This window comes from Anabrus simplex, chromosome 1, assembly GCF_040414725.1.
Source record: "Anabrus simplex isolate iqAnaSimp1 chromosome 1, ASM4041472v1, whole genome shotgun sequence".
NCBI classification, from domain to species: domain Eukaryota; kingdom Metazoa; phylum Arthropoda; class Insecta; order Orthoptera; family Tettigoniidae; genus Anabrus; species Anabrus simplex.
Genome location: NC_090265.1, coordinates 1,140,637,805 through 1,140,648,898, shown reverse-complemented (window position 1 = coordinate 1,140,648,898; position 11,094 = coordinate 1,140,637,805). Strand labels below are relative to the sequence as shown.

Sequence of the window (11,094 nt, the reverse complement as noted above, 5' to 3'; positions counted from 1 at the left end):
CCAGGTTGTCATATGTGTACCAAGCTTGGTTGAGAGCTATGCTGGAATATACACACATCCATTCATAATCTTGGTCATTTTCGAAATGTTCTCTTTCAACATTTCTCACCTCATGCCGATGGGGTTGAACTTGGATTTAAACGACGTTTGGAGTGTCACTATTCATCTCAACAGCCCAGAAACTGGAGAATTCGGCACTAATATTGATCGTTTTCGCTTCTTTTTTTTAACCCTCTTCTCACCTCCGCCCAAGGGACTGCTCCGAGTGTCTTACCTCTCCACAGTATTTCTTTCTTTTTTTCCAGATGTCATATGTCATATGTGTACCAAGTTCGGTTAAGAAGTATACTCGAACATACACACATCCATTCATAGTCTCGGTCATTTTGGACTTTCTTTATCACCCCTTCTCAACCTCATTTCCGATAGGGGCTGAAGCATCATTTAAACGGCATCCAGAGTGTCACAGTTCACCTCAGCAACCCCGAAAACGGTGGATGCGACACTAATATCGGTATATAGTTCGCAAATTATCAGTCAACGTCACAATAAAGAAATCTACAAAACCGGGTGAGTTGGCCGTGCGGTCAGGGGCGCACGGCTGTGAGCTTGCATCCGGGAGATGGTGGGTTCGAATCCCACTGTCGGCAGCCCTGAAGATGTTTTCCGTGGTTTCCCATTTTCACATCAGGCAAATGCTGGGGCCGTACCTTAATTAAGGCCACGGCCGCTTTCCTCCAACTCGTAGGCCTTTCCTATCCCATTGTCGCTATAAGACCTATCTATGTCGGTGCGACGTAAAGCCACTAGCAAAAAAAAAATCTAAAAAAATTCGCTTCACACATAATCAACAGATAATAATAAATAACCTAAAAGTAAACATTCTATAATGTGTCCGGGCAGCGCCAGGTAATGTAACTAGTAATAAATAGGTTACCTATAAGGTATTCCCCTTCCCTAGGGGTGCTAGGAGTATGTTTTCCCCACAGTCATTTTTTCAGAAGGAACGTCATACGTGTACCAAGTTTGGTTGAGTACTATGTAGTGATGTGCTTGAGCCTGGCTCGAGCTGCTCGAACAGATGACTCATATTTGTATATTGGAGACAGTCAGACTTTGTGTTTGTGCGATGATTCGTTACAAATGCCTCCATTAAAATAAACCAATTGTCTACTAAAATGTGTTGATTGGGCCGTATAAATACAGAAAAAGGAAACCATTATACGTGTCGAAATAATTACATACTTGAATGATTGTAAGACTAAAAATATTTTGTCTTCAACTGTTGACACATCGCTCGTCCGGCTCAACGGCTAAATGGTTAGCGTGCTGGCCTTTGGTCCCAAGGGGTACCGGGTTCGATTCCCGGCAGGGTCGGAATTTTTAACCGTGAAATGGTGTTTTGTGTGTTTCGGATAGGCTCGAAAACTATTGGACCGATTGACCTGAACTTTGGTAAGGATACAGTTTGAAATCCCGAGTCACTTTAGATTTTCATATATATTTCACGCAATCAGATAGTTAACATTGCTGCATAACGGTAATAATATTTATAAATGTATTTGTGTACACGATTGATGAGATGTCAATCCTTTCTTACTCAAATTCTTCTATACGAGAAAAAAGGGTAATTCTCTCCCAAGGAGTGTATACAAACCCCCCAACATTGAAGACAGAAGCAGAACCTCGCCTGCCGCGTTACACAGCTGTCTTAGCTGCCCAAAACATGACATTGTAAAAGTAATGTTACCGTATTCACAATTTTGTGTCAAACGTGCGGTTGTTACAAGATACACAAGTTCTGCCTTGGGAGGAAATACTTCCGTTAATACACGGGGAATATTACGAATACATGATTGGTCCTTCTCATAGCATATTATCATAATCTAAGCCTTCTTTATTCCCCATAAGATATACGTCAATGACTGAATGTAGTAATATGTGAAAGAACGCACCTCCGTTATCAATATCATGCACACACCTGCGTGAACGGTGCTTCACTTCATATCAAAGAGAATGAGTAAGAGATGACTCTCAACGTTATTTTTCACTTCTGTACGCAACGGCTGCGCAAAGATCGCCAGGAATCGCACGCTAGCGCCCCTGGCGAGAGCAGGGCTGAACTAAAATTACCGGGCGGGCGATTTAAACCGTTTAGCGCGCGGAGGGTACCCAGGTTCTCGCCCCCCTCCCCTCCTCTTAAATATTATATTAAATCTATGTTTTCGTTTTTTATTTCTTTTATGTTTTTCTTTCATTTCCTTGTCTTTCTTTCCTTCGTTCTGTTACCTTTTTCTGAAATTCTGCATTCTGAACAGTGATACACCTGGAGGTTGGCCTGTGCTTTATTGTTATTAATAATAATTTTTTTGCTGGAGAAAAGAAGCTTACCAGATTGTGCTGTTTATTATAATTATTTGATTTATGGAGCTATATTTTATTTTTACTAATTCACAAAGCCACGAAGGATGGGAGTGACTGGCCTTGCCTATGCTGCTTTTTTTTTTTGTTTCTGCTGAGGGAAAAGGAAGCTAACTCACAAAGGGAGGAAGGAAGTGTCCAGAAGGTGAGTGGGATTGGCAATCCTTATCTCAGATTAAGACCTACAACAGAAATAGACACTAACATCCCCTCGTACATCAGTCCTCTTTAACACTACTTAAGCCAACCGTAACAATCAATAGTATCAAGATATGCTACTTATGCAGAAAATAAAATATAAATACAATGTAAGAAAGAAAACCATACACAGGAACCAAAATGATTAAAGCAAACTCATATGATAAGGAGGGAGTTTGTAGGATTCAAAGGTAAATTGAAATGAAACATGATCTTTTGATTTATGGAGCTATATTCTACCTACTATCCACAGTGTTACAGGTATAAAATGGTGTAGAAATTTGCACAAAAGTTTTAGTGATCATAGTATATCATAATCTCTTGACATTACATGCAGCAGTGTTAATCATCAATTAATATTCATCAGCCAGAAAACTATTCAATACAACACAAATACAAAATCATTCATTTATGAAAGAACGACTGGAACTGACAAGTTACAACATAATACTTTTCTCTCTTATTGCAGTCTAACGTTGCATTGACATGTCAAAAGTTTTCAGCAACACCATTTGTAGCCTATTTTCCCAAGGAACTTACTATATGATACATCTTTCAGTCTGTCAAATGAGGCACCTAGGGCCACACACTGAGAAATATTGAGATTTTTACTTCTTTTGCATCTACTAGAGGATGGCAAATCTCTGGCAGAGTAGTGTTTGAAGAAACCAAGACATGATAGCACATACCCAGTTCCTACATATTGCATCAAAACACAACATATCATTCAATCAGTCATCTGCATTTAGATGACAACCAATGTCAAGCTACAAAATTGTGTGCATCCCTTGTATTCATTGATCTGCACTATTTACAATAGTTAGAAATGTTCTATTTTGTGTGACAGTAGGATATATCTAAATTTTTGTGGTACATGGAAAAGGATGGAATCATGAATACATTTGTGAGTTTAAAAGACAAGAGAGCGCTTACAGATTCTGTGATTGTTCCCTCATACAACATGCAGGAGGTACAAATAATGCTTCCTTTCAGTCCATCCACAGGAGAGGAGTTCCAATAAATTGACAGAAATATGTAGCATCAGGATCTACGTACAATAATATGGCAGCTGATCCAGCACAAAACATACCCATGCCAAGTCACAACATAGCTCCACCTATTAAGAGCTACATCCAAGAAATTGTTTGATAATTTAGTACAGTATTATGAACAATATGCTGCTACCTTCCACAACATTACGGTGTGCAAGGGACTGTGCTGTGACCTACACAAAATGCCAGTTGAAGACAGTGGAAACTCACTTCAGACAGTGCCATTTGTATCTACTGTACAATGAAGGCAGAAATCTATGTCGGTGGTTGCAGATAGGCTGATCTGTGGTATGATAACATGCACTCCAACCGGCCAACCAAGCAGAGGAGGGGTGGCCACGGTTCCACCGTGTTTCTACACCTCTGCATTTGGGACACAGAAACGGGCTGTTCCCCTACCACTGGCTGTCCTGAGAATGGTTTTCCTTTCACCTGCAGTAAGGCGAATGATGGGACAGTTCCTAGTATATGCCATGGCCACCAAACATCTTGCCCTCACCACAAATCTCCTTGCTTAAGATGATGATGCTTGTTGATTAAAAGGGCCTAACATCTAGGCCATTGTTTTAAGAGAAAGTACAACTAGGCAACCACCCCCAACATATATTAGTAATCGGAGAGAAGAAATAGAAGGGGGCCGACACTAGGAATAATGATGGTATCGGCTAAGGAAGACCAGGGCCATGGAGGGTTTGAAAATAAATCTCCCTAAGCCTCCATACATAATACAATCGGGAGCAGAAAAGAACAGGTGGTGATCAAGGTAGATCAGATAGGATAGATGAAAGTGCGGTGCCTGGCACAAGTAAGCGGAAGCAACGTCAAAATTCAATTAAGGGCTCCGTGGTCGCCTACCCCAGATCCCAAGTGCAGAGCGCACATGGGATCCCTTTTAGTCATCTCTTACAGCAGGCAGAGGATGTCGTGGCTGTTAGTCTACTGCCCCTACCCACAGGGGGACAACTATTATAAGGCTAGTTGCTTTAGGTTGCACCAACTCAGATAGGTCTTATGGCGACAATGGGACAGGAAAGGCCTAGGAACGGGAAGGAAGCAGCCATGGCCTTAATTAAGGTACAGCCCCAGCATTTGCCTGGTGTGAAAATGGGAAACCACAGAAAACTATTTTCAGGGCTGCCGACAGTGGGGTTCGAACCCACCACTGCACAAGCGCAATTTCATAGATGCATGACCCCACTGCACAGCCTCCTTGCTGGGTGTTTTGTAAAACAAAATTAAATATATTGATAAACAATCATTAGCATTCACAAATTGAAATTGTTTAATCTGAATGTAAAATGAACATTAATAACATTAGCACCAGTGTTCTCCCCAGTAATGTTTGTCAGCCGGGTGGCAAGAATGAGTAGGCAGGTGGGGAATACTATGTAAAACTTCAATATGAAAATAAATTTCAATTCGTTCCCCTCAGGGTGTTAACAAAAATATCAGACAGGTAAACATTAACTGCACAATTGAACTATTTGAATGTTATCATCACAAACAAGATATAACAGAGTAGGCCTACTTTGATCTTCTAGTGTTCTATAGCTCCTTCCAAATCATGTAACAGTGGAGTTAGGCCTCCCACTCAGTTGCTGTGGGCACGTGGACTGCCATACAGGTTTGTGATGTTATGCGGAACAGAGGGCTCGCATGTGATTCCACGCTAATCCAGACCTCAGCTCGTGACTACGTAGTGGTCAAGCTAAACATTTGATCTCCGATGTAATTGATGAAATTTTGCTAATGATTTATCATTTAAATTCACAGTTTTATAGTATTTATATGTGAAAGCAGGAGCAGCAGGAGTGGAGGTCATGGTAGTAATAGCAGCAGCACCATTACCCATAGCAGTAGCAGTAGTAGCAGCGGCAGGCATGGAGATGGTGGTGGCAGCAACAGCACCGGTGGTAGTAGGTAGTAGTAGCAGAAGCAGTAGGAGTGCCGGTGGTGCAGGTGGTGTGAGCAGCAGCAGTCATAGCAGCGGAAGGACTTGGCCGTGGACCAGCCTTGTGTCGAGGCACACCTATATGAAAAAAAAACACACACACACTAAGAATGGTATAACGGTATATGCTGATGACCTACATAAAGGTTCTCAGAACAAAGATGATCTTTAAGCAACTGTGGTCAGGCTTGAAAAATATTCTGAAGACAACAAAGTTAGCGGAACCTGGGACACATTTTTTTAAATGGATGAAATTGTTGAAATTTGAATTCTGGCATAAATAAATTATATTAACCATCCTCTAAATAACAAATGTGGTTTTGTGCTGCTGTGACTGTTTTTGATGTAGTTACGGTCGTTTTTAAATGGTTCTGCACGGTCATTTAATTATCAACCACGCCTCCTCTCCTCTGTATGCTCGGCTATCCGTGTTCCTTCTGTTACCATTAATTCCCTCTTTACAGTAGCATTGAGATTATACTATTTTTTAATATTGCAATATATACTGCCAACTGTTAGCTATGTTATGAACTACTTCATCCTACAATTTAGTCAACCATGAAGGAACTACACTTGGGGGAAGGGGACCTGGAAGTTTGAAGGAAGCAACTACTGCGAAGCTCACAAATGATTATAGGCAGGCAATATGTGCAAATATTCCCTCTGTAGATAATATGAAATCTGCAATATGTGCCACACTATACTATTACTCCTCCACAGAAGAAGATCCTAAGCATAAGAAATGCCCCCAAAGACCTGAATCATGGTGCTTCTACAATAAGAGTATCGCAACTGGACAAACCCCTCAAAGTCACAAAAAATGTCAGTTCAGTTCACAATTGCAATGCTGCTGAAAATTTTGCCTGTATACCAAAGGCTGGCATCAACTGAACTTCTGTCTAGATGTTGTAAAGGGGATACTCAAATTGCCAATGAAAGTCTTCATGCATGTATGTGGAAAAAGTGCCCATTGGCGCCCGCAAGGGAGGGGGGGGGGCAAGGGGGGGTATTTGCCTCCCCTGGAATTCTAAAAATGTTGATGTTCAATTGTTTAATATCATACCAGATTATTTCATAAACTGAAATTACTGACAGTCATCTAGCATCTGTTATAACCGGAAATTTCTGTAAACAATTTAATGTTGCTGACGTTATATTGGTTTTTATATTCAAGAAAATTGTTGATGTGCCCCCCCTTGGAAAAGATCCTCCGGGCGCCCATGAGAAGAGACCTTTGTGTCCTCAAAACGACTTGGAATAGCTGTTTCTAATGCAGTTGCAGAATACAACATGAGATGTAGTGCAACACAAGAAATGAAAATGGCTGTAAGGAATTATAAACTTTCACCAGCATCCACCAAACTTGCCACACAAAGAGATGAAAGGAGAAAATTTCACAGTCAGCAGTCAGTCACCCAACAAAAGAAAACAGCCAGGAAAAACTGAAACTCCTAAAGGTACACAGGGATGAAGCCAAGAAGAAGCAGGCGGGTTGGAGTTATAGTGCTGGTGAATTTTAAGAGATTTGGAAAGGCCATTATGAAAACTTTTAATGGTTTTAGAACTAAAATTCATTTAACTCAAAATACCATTTTTTGTAACCTGCACTGTTCCATGCAGATCAAATCTAAACCTATATTTGCCAAAGTTGGTATGTAGCTTCTATGTGACCTACCAAGAAAATTGTAGGATAGATTTTTCATTCTTCTACAATATACTCATTTTATGAGGCAAAATGAACAGAAAATTAGTGGAAAATTACATATAAAATACAATTACAAACTTGAAACAGGAGTTAATTAAGCGACATAGGGTGAATTGAAAATTCCATCCTTGAGTTTTTTTATGTTATAAGGAAGAAGTTTTCAAACTCTCAGGTAAAAATCCATCCCACAGGGAACTTTTTGAAAGTTGCCTGTTTTGCGAGCATCATAAACACAAAGTACATCATATCTCATAAACTAATAAGGATATTTAGCTGAAAATAAGATATGTTATTTCTATAATAGTCCTACATATTCCACAACAGTTTCATTGTGATTGCTCAAAAATTGTGGAAAAAAAAAAAATGTGTACCAGGTTCCCTTAAAATGAACCTGGACAAAACGGTGCAAATGGTTTTCAGATAAAGAGGGAGTTAATATAGCGAGCTCAATTAAATACCTCACCATCACAATTCAGCTAACGTAAAGCCACTGATGGATTATAAAAATTATAAAATTTGCACATTTCTGCACTATTCTGTTAATAATAAATGTTAGGCCTGTAAGAGATGTACCAATTTCAACTTACAGGTACGGCAAGACCAGGTGTGACAGGCATTATAGTAAATTTCATTATGAGAAGCGAGGTTCCCCCTCATCTGGCACTGATGAATTTATCATCATTACCTCTGGAGAGCAATTTGAAATGAAACCCAGGAAAATTTGATAGGTCACAGTACTGTGAAATTAATAACAACGACTACTACTACTACTTACCTCTTTCCGGGACAGTATCTTTATACAGCAACCTTGATAGCGGTCCTGGATAGCTCGAGTGGCGAAAGTGCCTAGAACACACAGTGCGGTTCTTCAGCTGCTTCGGAGGAAGCTGCCGCAAGCATTCGACCCCCCACAACGTCCAACCACTCTCTGCAAATATCCGGTCTACCAACAGGGAAATGATGAAATAAGATTCCCCGTTGCTGGCCTTCTTTGCTATCTGTGTAAATGCCACAGATCTGACACGTTTCGTGCATGGTCTGAGACATGAAAGGAAATAGAAGAAAGTAATAAAGGACACTGTATCAGTTTATATTTTTACTGCTAATTTCAATACCCTCAAAATGATAGTGGATTATCATAAATAATATAACATTACATCAACAGAATTTTAAGGTGTCTGTTTCAAGTAGACTTATGTAACCACCATGCAAAAAGGTAATAAAACAGCGACAGCCAAAAAGAAATTTTTGGGAACATGAGCAGCTATCAATCATCAACTTAATAACTACTTAACCTCCTGCGGCCTACTATCCTTTTAATAGGATTTTGTTTTAAAAATAGAATGGAATATCCCGCAAACAATATTCAAACGTTAAATAAAATAAATAGCAAATTTAGGACTAGGCGAATATGATTCAATTTATCCGAAAGTCATTTGCCTTGGTGTGGTATATTTTCATGTTCTGGCCTCAGGAGATTAGTAAAACAAGAACCATAAGGATGCTTACCTCAACTATCTTGTACTTTTTCTTCAAACACGAAAACGAAGATAACAGATAAATGCATACAAATCAAAGTGAAGCAAAGTGTCACAAACGTGGTCGTCCCACGTGGTCCAAGTTGTCAAACTCAAATTGACCAATAGCAATCGGGAGATATTTCTACCAATAGGAGCTGCCGTATTCGTCACGTGGGCTTACGGTGAGTGACGTGAAGTACAACAGCGCGCCCCCGCGAGTGCAGGGCTAAAGTATTCAGTCTGAGCTGGGCCCTCGGAAGGGTAGGACCTATGCGGGTGACATACCCATGCTTCATATGCTATTTGCTTATCTCTTATCTGCACGTTCGCCTTGTAGCCAGAGTCAGACTCCGCCTTCGGACACGTGACTGCTCGAGCTTGCTTCGAACAGGCTCGATCCTCGGCGCGTATCGGGTCGGCTCGATCCCTCTCGAACACGGGTATCGTTTGCCCATCACTAGTACTATGCTGCAATATACACATTCAAACGTAATCTCGGTCCTACATAAATATCTACGTTTTTTTTTCGCTCCTTCTCACTCCCATGCCAATGGGAGCTGAACTTGGACTTACGTGACATCCGAAGCGCACTGTCCATCTCAGTGACCCCGAAAACTGCGAATTCGTCACTATTTTTGATTACTTGTATTCTCACTTCTTCCTGAACTGGATTTTAGGAGATAGTTTGCTACGAACGTGTTCAGCACTGGAGTCTTTACCACGCCATTTGAATACTTTCACTAGATACAGTCAGAAAGTTAGATTATTGTGTTAGTGAGTTATTATACCCTGATTGTGATCCCACACTGCCACTTATGTAAAACCATCCTCGAAAATTATTGTCATTTCTCACTCTGCAGAATACGGAGGCTGGTGGGGGAGTCGAAAAAAGAATTGTCACAGTCGTCATAAACCAAAATGTGTTTCATCTCTCCATCATTTTTTAGGCCAGCTTGAATTATATTAGTTGCATCATCAAGTTGCAGGTTGAATAATGCTGATTTAAGAAATGAAAAAATACGTTGCAAGCTTAGCCCTCCCACCTTGCCTAACTGGATTTGGAGGGGTTGGTCTTGTGGTTACTAACATGGCGCTGTCCTGACGAGAAATACCACTTGTCTGACTACTCCAGGGTTGAAGTCTTCCAAGGTGAACCATTTACTGCCAGTTATGTATCTCGTAGTGTAGTGATGTCCGCTTCCTTTTTATGCTGTTGACAAAGATGAATCCTTATTTACAAGATATTGTTACTGCAATACACGCGAGTCCGGAAAACACTCAGGTAAGCGGTCAGAGTTAGCTCGCCTCATAGTTGCCCTTCTTTAACCATATTCTTTAGTCGAAGCCATTCTGATAACAAAAAATCCCCATTTATCTCACCACCAATAAAAAAATGCGCTAACTGAAGAAATTCCTCATTGCCATAATATGCTGTAAGGCTGGCACAAAAAATCCAGAACGGAGAGCGTGGGACTTGGTACTTACTTCATTCTCGACTGTATCAAGGCAGCACTTCAAGTAGTGAACTGTGCTTCTGCTCAGCTCGTTACGAATTGATTGGTGATTCTTTAACTTTTCTTCTTTAAAATCTAACTCGCCAGTGGCGAGTGGGTGAGTGAAATCTTCAAGGGCTGTTTAAAACTTTAGTTCTTAAAAGAACAGTTTTGAGCTCAGTACGCGTTCAGAAGCTAAATGCCACCAGAGATAATTGAGAATTTCAAGTATTTTGCCATTACCTCACCCTCCATACTTATTCTCACCTACGTTATTTCAGACGTTGATATCTTATTTTAAATGGGTTTTTAAGGAGCAGACATCATAGTTGTGTTTTGATAAATCATTAGATCTTTTAAAATGAAAATTGAAGTAATTGCCTACTTTTTATTACGAGAGCGAAAGAGAGTTTAATGTGTGTTGTCTCTAAGATCCGTCATATTTTGCGAAATATTTTTGGTAATAATTAATCACTAGCAATGAACAGCTCCGTGTGTTCGAACAAGGGTAGAATAATGGCATGTAAGAAAGAGTAAATCACTTATTGATCGTCACACAGTCCAGGTGAGTAGGCCTAATTCGAACATTTTTATAATATGCAATATACCTTGAGTGCATATATTATTTGTATGTTACTCCGATAGCGGTTCTTCAACTTTATGTATCTGTAACCATATGATTGCATCCCTTTGTCATATTATGATAATAAATCGTATCGATGGTATACAAATGACATGAAGCGAGTAGTAGCTG

The 11,094-nt window shown here is 40.2% G+C and overlaps 1 long non-coding RNA gene across 1 annotated transcript; it reads right to left on the bottom strand.

Moving 5' to 3' along the window:
• Positions 1-2,833: 2,833 nt before the first annotated feature.
• Positions 2,834-9,136, bottom strand: LOC137501491 (uncharacterized). The gene is made up of 2 exons (XR_011018569.1): positions 8,103-9,136; positions 2,834-5,700 (listed from the first exon to the last, which is right to left on the bottom strand). It is a non-coding gene; the product is annotated as an uncharacterized lncRNA (long non-coding RNA).
• Positions 9,137-11,094: the final 1,958 nt, after the last annotated feature.